Genomic DNA, 15199 nt, shown 5'->3' on the forward strand with positions numbered 1-15199 from the left:
GATATTTAAGGTGTAACGAAGTGGAGGTTCTTGTCAACAGAGCAGCCCTAAAGTTTGGGGTGCCTGTGTCTTGCTGATTTTTAGTTTTCCCAATTTATACGCCCATGAGTGGAAGTGCCCTATGCTCTCTAAGCTGAGTTTTTTAGATGTTTCAGGACACACCGCACACTTCTCCAGAGTGGCTGTTGGCAATTTACATCCTGCACATCAGCGTAGCAAGTCTCCCGTTTCTCCATGGCCTATTCTGCATTTCTAGTTTCGACACTTTATTCAGCATGGCCCTTTTGACCGATGGGAAGCGAGACTTCTTTGTAGCGCTGATTTGACTTTCCAGGTTGCTTGGTTGGCCAAAAAGGGCGTATGCGTTTTTTCCTGAATATATTCAGGAAAAAACGTATACGCCCTTTTTGGCCAAGGGCATCATTGTCCACGTTTTGCCGCTTTTCCTGTGCTTTAAAGGCGATTCGAATCTCCCTCCTGAAATCTGTTTCCTGCAATTCTGCCTTGCTTTCAAATCCTCTTCGTTGCCTTCCCTCAATATATTTGTGGACGAGAGTGATCATTTATAAGTCTGCAGATTTGTGAATTGCAGTGCCCCTGAGCTCCATTTTTCAACTCGCTTTCTTGGGAGCTGGCCGCAAAAGCGCAGGATTGCTTCAGGCCCTATTCTGGTCCCGGGCGGCAGGCTGAGCCTGTGGTTAATTCTTCTTCCTGATGGGAAAATAGATTGACCTGTGCCTGTTCCAACACCAAGAGGTTGTCTCTCATTGGTTCCCCCTCTTCCCGTTCATCCTCAGGACAAATTGCAACCTGTACGGAACAGGAGGTTAAAGGTGCTGATTCTCCAAGGAGGGAGATTGCTTGTAAAGCGGCTGGAATGGCGAACCCGCGCACAAGGAGATGAGAAATGAGGTGCGTTTTAGAAACCTTTCCCGATCACACGGTGTACCATCTTCTGGGTTTCTCATGCATGTTTTCGATGTAGGAAGATGCCCTTGAACCTGGAGATTTGGGACCCATGGGATGGGTACCACGCAGTATTACTTTAAAGGGTCTGCGTTTGCTCACCCAACCTCACCAAACCTCTCAGCCCCAAGAGTGTCCACCCTTATGTCTCAATCAGCTGTGGGTCTAGATATGGTCAATCCAGGTGGCATCACAGCCCCTGAACGAATTTTGTAAGAATTTCTCTCTCTTTCACTGTCTTTTTTTCACGGGTTTTTAAAAGTAATTGATTTTTATAATGGGGTTTAACTGCTTTTCGCTGCTGTGTTTATGCCGCTTTACACCCACTTGATTCACTTACAGCGAGATATCAATACATAGGTTTTAAGATTCTTACTAGTCAGATATATTCTTGGGCGGTGAATAGGGTGTGTTGAGTCCAATTCACTGAACTAGGAGTAGGTCTTGTCTATTACTTATTGCGTTTATGGAACGGTATCTGAGCTAATTGGAAACCCTTGTTTTATGCATCACCCCACCTCACCTTTCCCGTTAAGCAGCCATAGTGTGTTTTCTAAACGTGTGACTCTGTTCTGTTTTGTAATTCAGTTCAAGGGTAGCGGTTTTTACATTCCCTCTATAAGTGATATCTTATGATAAGTGTCTTTTTCTGTGTGACTTATTTCACTTAGAATCGTCGTACCTAAATCCAATCATCATGCTGCTACTAGCCTTATGACGTTGATTTCATGGCTGAGTGATATTCCATTGTACATAAGGACCACAACTTCTTTATCCATTTTTCTCTTTCCTGGGATATTTAAGGTGTAACGAACTGGAGGTTCTTGTGAACAGAGCAGCCCTAAACTTTGGGGTGCCTGTGTCTTGCTGATTTTTAGTTTTCCCAATTTATACGCCCATGAGTGGAAGTGCCCTATGCTCTCTAAGCTGAGTTTTTTAGATGTTTCAGGACACACCGTACACTTCTCCAGAGTGGCTGTTGGCAATTTACATCCTGCCCATCAGCGTAGCAAGGCTCCCGTTTCTCCATGGCCTGTCCTGCATTTCTGGTTTTGACACTTTATTCAGCATGGCCCTTTTGACCGATGGGAAGCGAGATTTCTTTGTAGCGCTGATTTGCCTTTCCAGGTTGCTTGGTTGGCCAAAAAGGGCGTATGCGTTTTTTCCTGAATATATTCATGAAAAAACGCATACGCCCTTTTTGGCTAAGGACATCATTGTCCAGGTTTTGCCGCTTTTCATGTGCTTTAAAGGCGATTCAAATCTCCCTCCTGAAATCTGTTTCCTGCAATTCTGCCTTGCTTTCAAATCCTCTTCGTTGCCTTCCCTCAATATATTTGTGGACGAGAGTGATCATTTATAATTCTGCAGGTTTGTGAATTGCAGTGCCCCTGAGCTCCATTTTTCAACTCGCTTTCTTGGGAGCTGGCCGCAAAAGAGCACGATTGCTTCAGGCCCTATTCTGGTCCCGGGCAGCAGGCCGAGCCTGTGGTAAATTCTTCTTCCTGATGGGAAAATAGAGTGACCTGTGCCTGTCCCAACACCTAGAGCTAGTCTCTCATTGGTTCCCCCTCTTCCCGTTCATCCTCAGGACAAATTGCAACCTGTACGGAACAGGAGGTTAAAGGTGCTGATTCTCCAAGGAGGGAGATTGCTAGTAAAGCGGCTGGATTGGCGAACCCGAGCACAAGGAGATGAGAAATGAGGTACATTTTAGAAACCTTTCCCGATCACACGGTGTACCATCTTCTGGGTTTCTCATGCATGTTTTCGATGTAGGAAGATGCCCTTGAACCTGGAGATTTGGGACCCATGGGATGGGTACCACGCAGTATTACTTTAAAGGGTCTGCGTTTGCTCACCCAACCTCACCAAACCTCTCAGCCCCAAGAGTTTCCAGCCTTATGTCTCAATCAGCTGTGGGTCTAGATATGGTCAATCCAGGTGGCATCACAGCCCCTGAACGAATTTGGTAAGAATTTCTCTCTCTTTCACTATCTTTGTTTCACTGATTTTTAAAAGTAATTGATTTTTATAATGGGGTTTAGCTGCTTTTCACTGCTGTGTTTATGCCGCTTTGCACCCACTTGACTCACTTACAGAGAGATATCAATACATAGGTTTTAAGATTCTTACTAGTCAGATATATTCTTGGGCGGTGAATAGGGGGTGTTGAGTCCAATTCACTGAGAAAGGAGTAGGTCTTGTCTATTACCTATTAGGTTTATGGAACGGTATCTGAGCTAATTTGAAAACCTTGTTTTATGCACCACCCCACCTCACCTTTCCCGTTAAGCAGACATAGTGTGTTTTCTAAACGTGTGACTCTGTTCTGGTTTGTAAATCAGTTCAAGGGTAGCGGTTTTTACATTCCCTCTATAAGTGATATCTTATGATAAGTGTCTTTTTCTGTGTGACTTATTTCACTTAGAATCGTCGTACCTAAATCCACTCATCATGCTGCTAATAGCCTTATGACGTTGATTTCATGGCTGAGTGATATTCCATTGTACATAAGGACCACAACTTCTTTATCCATTTTTCTCTTTCTTGGGATATTTAAGGTGTAACGAAGTGGAGGTTCTTGTCAACAGAGCAGCCCTAAACTTTGGGGTGCCTGTGTCTTGCTGATTTTTAGTTTTCCCAATTTATACGCCCATGAGTGGAAGTGCCCTATGCTCTCTAAGCTGAGTTTTTTAGATGTTTCAGGACACACCGTACACTTCTCCAGAGTGGCTGTTGGCAGTTTACATCCTGCCCATCAGCGTACCAAGGCTCCCGTTTCTCCATGGCCTCTCCTGCATTTCTGGTTTTGACACTTTATTCAGCATGGCCCTTTTGACCGATGAGAAGCGAGACTTCTTTGTAGCGCTGATTTGCCTTTCCAGGTTCCTTGGTTGGCCAAAAAGGGCGTATGCGTTTTTTCCTGAATATATTCAGGAAAAAACGCATACGCCCTTTTTGGCCAAGGGCATCATTGTCCAGGTTTTGCCGCTTTTCCTGTGCTTTAAAGGCGATTCGTATCTCCCTCCTGAAATCTGTTTCCTGCAATTCTGCCTGGCTTTCAAATCCTCTTCGTTGCCTTCCCTCAATATATTTGTGGACGAGAGTGATCATTTATAAGTCTGCAGGTTTGTGAACTGCAGTGCCCCTGAGCTCCATTTTTCAACTCGCTTTCTTGGGAGCTGGCCGCAAAAGCGCAGAATTGCTTCAGGCCCTATTCTGGTCCCAGGCGGCAGGCTGAGACTGTGGTTAATTATTCTTCCTGATGGGAAAATAGAGTGACCTGTGCCTGTCCCAACACCTAGAGCTAGTCTCTCATTGGATCCCCCTCTTCCCGTCATCCACAGGACAAATTGCAACCTGTACGGAACAGGAGGTTAAAGGTGCTGATTCTCCAAGGAGGGAGATTGCTAGTAAAGCGGCTGGATTGGCGAACCCGAGCACAAGGAGATGAGAAATGAGGTGCGTTTTAGAAACCTTTCCCGATCACACGGTGTACCATCTTCTGGGTTTCTCATGCATGTTTTCGATGTAGGAAGATGCCCTTGAACCTTGAGATTTGGGACCCATGGGATGGGTACCAGGCAGTATTACTTTAAAGGGTCTGCGTTTGCTCACCCAACCTCACCAAACCTCTCAGCCCCAAGAGTGTCCACCCTTATGTCTCAATCAACTGTGGGTCTAGATAAGGTCAATCCAGGTGTCATCACAGCCCCTGAACGAATTTTGTAAGAATTTCTCTCTCTTTCACTGTCTTTGTTTCACGGATTTTTAAAAGTAATTGATTTTTATAATGGGGTTTAGCTGCTTTTCACTGCTGTGTTTCTGCCGCTTTACACCCACTTGACTCACTTACAGAGAGATATCAATACATAGGTTTTAAGATTCTTACTAGTCAGATATATTCTTGGGAGGTGAATAGGGGGTGTTGAGTCCAATTCACTGAGAAAGGAGTAGGTCTTGTCTATTACCTATTGGGTTTATGGAACGGTATCTGAGCTAATTTGAAACCCTTGTTTTATGCACCACCCCACCTCACCTTTCCCGTTAAGCAGACATAGTGTGTTTTCTAAACGTGTGACTCTGTTCTGGTTTGTAAATCAGTTCAAGGGTAGCGGTTTTTACATTCCCTCTATAAGTGATATCTTATGATACGTGTCTTTTTCTGTGTGACTTATTTCACTTAGAACCGTCGTACCTAAATCCACTCATCATGCTGCTACTAGCCTTATGACGTTGATTTCATGGCTGAGTGATATTCTATTGTACATAAGGACCACAACTTCTTTATCCATTTTTCTCTTTCCTGGGATATTTAAGGTGTAACGAAGTGGAGGTTCTTGTCAACAGAGCAGCCCTAAAGTTTGGGGTGCCTGTGTCTTGCTGATTTTTAGTTTTCCCAATTTATACGCCCATGAGTGGAAGTGCCCTATGCTCTCTAAGCTGAGTGTATTAGATGTTTCAGGACACACCGTACACTTCTACAGAGTGTCTGTTGGCAATTTACATCCTGCCCATCAGCGTACCAAGGCTCCCGTTTCTCCATGGCCTGTCCTGCATTTCTGGTTTTGACACTTTATTCAGCATGGCCCTTTTGACCGATGAGAAGCGAGACTTCTTTGTAGTGCTGATTTGCCTTTCCAGGTTGCTTGGTTGGCCAAAAAGGGCGTATGCGTTTTTTCCTGAATATATTCAAGAAAAAAAGCATACGCCCTTTTTGTCCAAGGGCATCATTGTCCAGGTTTTGCCGCTTTTCCTGTGCTTTAAAGGCGATTCGAATCTCCCTCCTGAAATCTGTTTCCTGCAATTCTGCCTGGCTTTCAAATCCTCTTCGTTGCCTTCCCTCAATATATTTGTGGACGAGAGTGATCATTTATAAGTCTGCAGGTTTGTGAATTGCAGTGCCCCTGAGCTCCATTTTTCAACTCACTTTCTTGGTAGCTGGTCGCAAAAGCGCAGAATTGCTTCAGGCCCTATTCTGGTCAGGGGCGGCAGGCTGACCCTGTGGTTAATTCTTCTTCCTGATGGGAAAATAGAGTGACCTGTGCCTGTCCCAACACCTAGAGCTAGTCTCTCATTGGTTCCCCCTCTTCCCGTCATCCTCAGGACAAATTGCAACCTGTACGGAACAGGAGGTTAAAGGTGCTGATTCTCCAAGGAGGGAGATTGCTTGTAAAGCGGCTGGATTGGCGAACCCGAGCACAAGGAGATGAGAAATGAGGTGCGTTTTAGAAACCTTTCCCGATCACACGGTGTACCATCTTCTGGGTTTCTCATGCATGTTTTCGATGTAGGAAGATGCCCTTGAACCTGGAGATTTGGGACCCATGGGATGGGTACCACGCAGTATTACTTTAAAGGGTCTGCGTTTGCTCACCCAACCTCACCAAACCTCTCAGCCCCAAGAGTTTCCAGCCTTATGTCTCAATCAGCTGTGGGTCTAGATATGGTCAATCCAGGTGGCATCACAGCCCCTGAACGAATTTGGTAAGAATTTCTCTCTCTTTCACTGTCTTTGTTTCACGGATTTTTAAAAGTAATTGATTTTTATAATGGGGTTTAGCTGCTTTTCACTGCTGTGTTTATGCCGCTTTGCACCCACTTGACTCACTTACAGAGAGATATCAATACATAGGTTTTAAGATTCTTACTAGTCAGATATATTCTTGGGCGGTGAATAGGGGGTGTTGAGTCCAATTCACTGAGAAAGGAGTAGGTCTTGTCTATTACCTATTGGGTTTATGGAACGGTATCTGAGCTAATTTGAAAACCTTGTTTTATGCACGACCCCACCTCACCTTTCCCGTTAAGCAGACATAGTGTGTTTTCTAAACGTGTGACTCTGTTCTGGTTTGTAAATCAGTTCAAGGGTAGCGGTTTTTACATTCCCTCTATAAGTGATATCTTATGATAAGTGGCTTTTTCTGTGTGACTTATTTCACTTAGAATCGTCGTACCTAAATCCACTCATCATGCTGCTACTAGCCTTATGACGTTGATTTCATGCCTGAGTGATATTCCATTGTACATAAGGACCACAACTTCTTTATCCATTTTTCTCTTTCCTGGGATATTTAAGGTGTAACGAAGTGGAGGTTCTTGTCAACAGAGCAGCCCTAAACTTTGGGGTGCCTGTGTCTTGCTGATTTTTAGTTTTCCCAATTTATACGCCCATGAGTGGAAGTGCCCTATGCTCTCTAAGCTGAGTGTTTTAGATGTTTCAGGACACACCGTACACTTCTCCAGAGTGGCTGTTGGCAATTTACATCCTGCCCATCAGCATACCAAGGCTCCCGTTTCTCCATGGTCTGTCCTGCATTTCTGGTTTTGACACTTTATTCAGCATGGCCCTTTTGACCAATGAGAAGCGAGTCTTCTTTGTAGCGCTGATTTGCCTTTCCAGGTTGCTTGGTTGGCCAAAAAGGGCGTATGCGTTTTTTCCTGAATATATTCAGGAAAAAACGCATACGCCCGTTTTGGCCAAGGGCATCATTGTCCAGGATTTGCCGCTTTTCCTGTGCTTTAAAGGCGATTCGAATCTCCCTCCTGAATTCTGTTTCCTGCAATTCTGCCTGGCTTTCAAATCCTCTTCGTTGCCTTCCCTCAATATATTTGTGGACGAGAGTGATCATTTATAAGTCTGCAGGTTTGTGAATTGCAGTGCCCCTGAGCTCCATTTTTCAACTCGCTTTCTTGGGAGCTGGGCGCAAAAGCGCAGAATTGCTTCAGGCCCTATTCTGGTCCCGGGCGGCAGGCTGAGCCTGTGGTTAATTCTTCTTCCTGATGGGAAAATAGAGTGACCTGTGCCTGTCCCAACACCTAGAGCTAGTCTCTCATTGGTTCCCCCTCTTCCCGTCATCCTCAGGACAAATTGCAACCTGTACGGAACAGGAGGTTAAAGGTGCTGATTCTCCAAGGAGGGAGATTGCTAGTAAAGCGGCTGGATTGGCGACCCCGAGCACAAGGAGATGAGAAATGAGGTGCGTTTTAGAAACCTTTCCCGATCACACGGTGTACCATCTTCTGGGTTTCTCATGCATGTTTTCGATGTAGGAAGATGCCCTTGAACCTGGAGATTTGGGACCCATGGGATTGGTACCACGCAGTATTACTTTAAAGGGTCTGCGTTTGCTCACCCAACCTCACCAAAACTCTCAGCCCCAAGAGTGTCCACCCTTATGTCTCAATCAACTGTGGGTCTAGATATGGTCAATCCAGGTGTCATCACAGCCCCTGAACGAATTTTGTAAGAATTTCTCTCTCTTTCACTGTCTTTGTTTCACGGATTTTTAAAAGTAATTGATTTTTATAATGGGGTTTAGCTGCTTTTCACTGCTGTGTTTCTGCCGCTTTACACCCACTTGACTCACTTACAGAGAGATATCAATACATAGGTTTTAAGATTCTTACTAGTCAGATATATTCTTGGGAGGTGAATAGGGGGTGTTGAGTCCAATTCACTGAGAAAGGAGTAGGTCTTGTCTATTACCTATTGGGTTTATGGAACGGTATATGAGCTAATTTGAAACCCTTGTTTTATGCACCACCCCACCTCACCTTTCCCGTTAAGCAGACATAGTGTGTTTTCTAAACGTGTGACTCTTTTCTGGTTTGTAATTCAGTTCAAGGGTAGCGGTTTTTACATTCCCTCTATAAGTGATATCTTATGATAAGTGTCTTTTTCTGTGTGACTTATTTCACTTAGAACCGTCGCACCTAAATCCACTCATCATGCTGCTACTAGCCTTATGACGTTGATTTCATGCCTGAGTGATATTCCATTGTACATAAGGACCACAACTTCTTTATCCATTTTTCTCTTTCCTGGGATATTTAAGGTGTAACGAAGTGGAGGTTCTTGTCAACAGAGCAGCCCTAAAGCTTGGGGTGCCTGTGTCTTGCTGATTTTTAGTTTTCCCAATTTATACGCCCATGAGTGGAAGTGCCCTATGCTCTCTAAGCTGAGTGTATTAGATGTTTCAGGACACACCGTACACTTCTACAGAGTGTCTGTTGGCAATTTACATCCTGCCCATCAGCGTACCAAGGCTCCCGTTTCTCCATGGCCTGTCCTGCATTTCTGGTTTTGACACTTTATTCAGCATGGCCCTTTTGACCGATGAGAAGCGAGACTTCTTTGTAGCGCTGATTTGCCTTTCCAGGTTGCTTGGTTGGCCAAAAAGGGCGTATGCGTTTTTTCCTGAATATATTCAAGAAAAAAAGCATACGCCCTTTTTGTCCAAGGGCATCATTGTCCAGGTTTTGCCGCTTTTCCTGTGCTTTAAAGGCGATTCGAATCTCCCTCCTGAAATCTGTTTCCTGCAATTCTGCCTGGCTTTCAAATCCTCTTCGTTGCCTTCCCTCAATATATTTGTGGACGAGAGTGATCATTTATAAGTCTGCAGGTTTGTGAATTGCAGTGCCCCTGAGCTCCATTTTTCAACTCACTTTCTTGGTAGCTGGTCGCAAAAGCGCAGAATTGCTTCAGGCCCTATTCTGGTCAGGGGCGGCAGGCTGACCCTGTGGTTAATTCTTCTTCCTGATGGGAAAATAGAGTGACCTGTGCCTGTCCCAACACCTAGAGCTAGTCTCTCATTGGTTCCCCCTCTTCCCGTCATCCTCAGGACAAATTGCAACCTGTACGGAACAGGAGGTTAAAGGTGCTGATTCTCCAAGGAGGGAGATTGCTTGTAAAGCGGCTGGATTGGCGAACCCGAGCACAAGGAGATGAGAAATGAGGTGCGTTTTAGAAACCTTTCCCGATCACACGGTGTACCATCTTCTGGGTTTCTCATGCATGTTTTCGATGTAGGAAGATGCCCTTGAACCTGGAGATTTGGGACCCATGGGATGGGTACCACGCAGTATTACTTTAAAGGGTCTGCGTTTGCTCACCCAACCTCACCAAACCTCTCAGCCCCAAGAGTTTCCAGCCTTATGTCTCAATCAGCTGTGGGTCTAGATATGGTCAATCCAGGTGGCATCACAGCCCCTGAACGAATTTGGTAAGAATTTCTCTCTCTTTCACTGTCTTTGTTTCACGGATTTTTAAAAGTAATTGATTTTTATAATGGGGTTTATCTGCTTTTCACTGCTGTGTTTATGCCGCTTTGCACCCACTTGACTCACTTACAGAGAGATATCAATACATAGGTTTTAAGATTCTTACTAGTCAGATATATTCTTGGGCGGTGAATAGGGGGTGTTGAGTCCAATTCACTGAGAAAGGAGTAGGTCTTGTCTATTACCTATTGGGTTTATGGAACGGTATCTGAGCTAATTTGAAACCCTTGTTTTATCCACCACCCCACCTCACCTTTCCCGTTAAGCAGACATAGTGTGTTTTCTAAACGTGTGACTCTGTTCTGGTTTGTAATTCAGTTCAAGGGTAGCGGTTTTTACATTCCCTCTATAAGTGATATCTTATGATAAGTGTCTTTTTCTGTGTGACTTATTTCACTTAGAATCGTCGCACCTAAATCCACTCATCATGCTGCTACTAGCTTTATGACGTTGATTTCATGCCTGAGTGATATTCCGTTGTACATAAGGACCACAACTTCTTTATCCATTTTTCTCTTTCCTGGGATATTTAAGGTGTAACGAAGTGGAGGTTCTTGTCAACAGAGCAGCCCTAAAGTTTGGGGTGCCTGTGTCTTGCTGATTTTTAGTTTTCCCAATTTATACGCCCATGAGTGGAAGTGCCCTATGCTCTCTAAGCTGAGTTTTTTAGATGTTTCAGGACACACCGCACACTTCTTCAGAGTGGCTGTTGGCAATTTACATCCTGCACATCAGCGTAGCAAGTCTCCCGTTTCTCCATGGCCTGTTCTGCATTTCTGGTTTCGACACTTTATTCAGCATGGCCCTTTTGACCGATGGGAAGCGAGACTTCTTTGTAGCGCTGATTTGACTTTCCAGGTTGCTTGGTTGGCCAAAAAGGGCGTATGCGTTTTTTCCTGAATATATTCAGGAAAAAACGTATACGCCCTTTTTGGCCAAGGGCATCATTGTCCACGTTTTGCCGCTTTTCCTGTGCTTTAAAGGCGATTCGAATCTCCCTCCTGAAATCTGTTTCCTGCAATTCTGCCTTGCTTTCAAATCCTCTTCGTTGCCTTCCCTCAATATATTTGTGGACGAGAGTGATCATTTATAAGTCTGCAGATTTGTGAATTGCAGTGCCCCTGAGCTCCATTTTTCAACTCGCTTTCTTGGGAGCTGGCCGCAAAAGCGCAGGATTGCTTCAGGCCCTATTCTGGTCCCGGGCGGCAGGCTGAGCCTGTGGTTAATTCTTCTTCCTGATGGGAAAATAGATTGACCTGTGCCTGTTCCAACACCTAGAGGTTGTCTCTCATTGGTTCCCCCTCTTCCCGTTCATCCTCAGGACAAATTGCAACCTGTACGGAACAGGAGGTTAAAGGTGCTGATTCTCCAAGGAGGGAGATTGCTTGTAAAGCGGCTGGAATGGCGAACCCGCGCACAAGGAGATGAGAAATGAGGTGCGTTTTAGAAACCTTTCCCGATCACACGGTGTACCATCTTCTGGGTTTCTCATGCATGTTTTCGATGTAGGAAGATGCCCTTGAACCTGGAGATTTGGGACCCATGGGATGGGTACCAGGCAGTATTACTTTAAAGGGTCTGCGTTTGCTCACCCAACCTCACCAAACCTCTCAGCCCCAAGAGTGTCCACCCTTATGTCTCAATCAGCTGTGGGTCTAGATATGGTGAATCCAGGTGGCATCACAGCCCCTGAACGAATTTTGTAAGAATTTCTCTCTCTTTCACTGTCTTTTTTTCACGGGTTTTTAAAAGTAATTGATTTTTATAATGGGGTTTAACTGCTTTTCGCTGCTGTGTTTATGCCGCTTTACACCCACTTGACTCACTTACAGAGAGATATCAATACATAGGTTTTAAGATTCTTACTAGTCAGATATATTCTTGGGCGGTGAATAGGGGGTGTTGAGTCCAATTCACTGAGAAAGGAGTAGGTCTTGTCTATTACCTATTGGGTTTATGGAACGGTATCTGAGCTAATTTGAAAACCTTGTTTTATGCACCACCCCACCTCACCTTTCCCGTTAAGCAGACATAGTGTGTTTTCTAAACGTGTGACTCTGTTCTGGTTTGTAATTCAGTTCAAGGGTAGCGGTTTTTACATTCCCTCTATAAGTGATATCTTATGATAAGTGTCTTTTTCTGTGTGACTTATTTCACTTAGAATCGTCGTACCTAAATCCAATCATCATGCTGCTACTAGCCTTATGACGTTGATTTCATGGCTGAGTGATATTCCATTGTACATAAGGACCACAACTTCTTTATCCATTTTTCTCTTTCCTGGGATATTTAAGGTGTAACGAACTGGAGGTTCTTGTGAACAGAGCAGCCCTAAACTTTGGGGTGCCTGTGTCTTGCTGATTTTTAGTTTTCCCAATTTATACGCCCATGAGTGGAAGTGCCCTATGCTCTCTAAGCTGAGTTTTTTAGATGTTTCAGGACACACCGTACACTTCTCCAGAGTGGCTGTTGGCAATTTACATCCTGCCCATCAGCGTAGCAAGGCTCCCGTTTCTCCATGGCCTGTCCTGCATTTCTGGTTTTGACACTTTATTCAGCATGGCCCTTTTGACCGATGGGAAGCGAGATTTCTTTGTAGCGCTGATTTGCCTTTCCAGGTTGCTTGGTTGGCCAAAAAGGGCGTATGCGTTTTTTCCTGAATATATTCATGAAAAAACGCATACGCCCTTTTTGGCTAAGGACATCATTGTCCAGGTTTTGCCGCTTTTCATGTGCTTTAAAGGCGATTCAAATCTCCCTCCTGAAATCTGTTTCCTGCAATTCTGCCTTGCTTTCAAATCCTCTTCGTTGCCTTCCCTCAATATATTTGTGGACGAGAGTGATCATTTATAAGTCTGCAGGTTTGTGAATTGCAGTGCCCCTGAGCTCCATTTTTCAACTCGCTTTCTTGGGAGCTGGCCGCAAAAGAGCACGATTGCTTCAGGCCCTATTCTGGTCCCGGGCAGCAGGCCGAGCCTGTGGTAAATTCTTCTTCCTGATGGGAAAATAGAGTGACCTGTGCCTGTCCCAACACCTAGAGCTAGTCTCTCATTGGTTCCCCCTCTTCCCGTTCATCCTCAGGACAAATTGCAACCTGTACGGAACAGGAGGTTAAAGGTGCTGATTCTCCAAGGAGGGAGATTGCTAGTAAAGCGGCTGGATTGGCGAACCCGAGCACAAGGAGATGAGAAATGAGGTACATTTTAGAAACCTTTCCCGATCACACGGTGTACCATCTTCTGGGTTTCTCATGCATGTTTTCGATGTAGGAAGATGCCCTTGAACCTGGAGATTTGGGACCCATGGGATGGGTACCACGCAGTATTACTTTAAAGGGTCTGCGTTTGCTCACCCAACCTCACCAAACCTCTCAGCCCCAAGAGTTTCCAGCCTTATGTCTCAATCAGCTGTGGGTCTAGATATGGTCAATCCAGGTGGCATCACAGCCCCTGAACGAATTTGGTAAGAATTTCTCTCTCTTTCACTATCTTTGTTTCACTGATTTTTAAAAGTAATTGATTTTTATAATGGGGTTTAGCTGCTTTTCACTGCTGTGTTTATGCCGCTTTGCACCCACTTGACTCACTTACAGAGAGATATCAATACATAGGTTTTAAGATTCTTACTAGTCAGATATATTCTTGGGCGGTGAATAGGGGGTGTTGAGTCCAATTCACTGAGAAAGGAGTAGGTCTTGTCTATTACCTATTAGGTTTATGGAACGGTATCTGAGCTAATTTGAAAACCTTGTTTTATGCACCACCCCACCTCACCTTTCCCGTTAAGCAGACATAGTGTGTTTTCTAAACGTGTGACTCTGTTCTGGTTTGTAAATCAGTTCAAGGGTAGCGGTTTTTACATTCCCTCTATAAGTGATATCTTATGATAAGTGTCTTTTTCTGTGTGACTTATTTCACTTAGAATCGTCGTACCTAAATCCACTCATCATGCTGCTAATAGCCTTATGACGTTGATTTCATGGCTGAGTGATATTCCATTGTACATAAGGACCACAACTTCTTTATCCATTTTTCTCTTTCTTGGGATATTTAAGGTGTAACGAAGTGGAGGTTCTTGTCAACAGAGCAGCCCTAAACTTTGGGGTGCCTGTGTCTTGCTGATTTTTAGTTTTCCCAATTTATACGCCCATGAGTGGAAGTGCCCTATGCTCTCTAAGCTGAGTTTTTTAGATGTTTCAGGACACACCGTACACTTCTCCAGAGTGGCTGTTGGCAGTTTACATCCTGCCCATCAGCGTACCAAGGCTCCCGTTTCTCCATGGCCTCTCCTGCATTTCTGGTTTTGACACTTTATTCAGCATGGCCCTTTTGACCGATGAGAAGCGAGACTTCTTTGTAGCGCTGATTTGCCTTTCCAGGTTCCTTGGTTGGCCAAAAAGGGCGTATGCGTTTTTTCCTGAATATATTCAGGAAAAAACGCATACGCCCTTTTTGGCCAAGGGCATCATTGTCCAGGTTTTGCCGCTTTTCCTGTGCTTTAAAGGCGATTCGTATCTCCCTCCTGAAATCTGTTTCCTGCAATTCTGCCTGGCTTTCAAATCCTCTTCGTTGCCTTCCCTCAATATATTTGTGGACGAGAGTGCTCATTTATAAGTCTGCAGGTTTGTGAACTGCAGTGCCCCTGAGCTCCATTTTTCAACTCGCTTTCTTGGGAGCTGGCCGCAAAAGCGCAGAATTGCTTCAGGCCCTATTCTGGTCCCAGGCGGCAGGCTGAGACTGTGGTTAATTATTCTTCCTGATGGGAAAATAGAGTGACCTGTGCCTGTCCCAACACCTAGAGCTAGTCTCTCATTGGATCCCCCTCTTCCCGTCATCCACAGGACAAATTGCAACCTGTACGGAACAGGAGGTTAAAGGTGCTGATTCTCCAAGGAGGGAGATTGCTAGTAAAGCGGCTGGATTGGCGAACCCGAGCACAAGGAGATGAGAAATGAGGTGCGTTTTAGAAACCTTTCCCGATCACACGGTGTACCATCTTCTGGGTTTCTCATGCATGTTTTCGATGTAGGAAGATGCCCTTGAACCTTGAGATTTGGGACCCATGGGATGGGTACCAGGCAGTATTACTTTAAAGGGTCTGCGTTTGCTCACCCAACCTCACCAAACCTCTCAGCCCCAAGAGTGTCCACCCTTATGTCTCAATCAAC

This window comes from Balaenoptera physalus (genome assembly GCF_965194825.1).
Source record: "Balaenoptera physalus genome assembly, chromosome: 8".
NCBI lineage: Eukaryota > Metazoa > Chordata > Mammalia > Artiodactyla > Balaenopteridae > Balaenoptera > Balaenoptera physalus.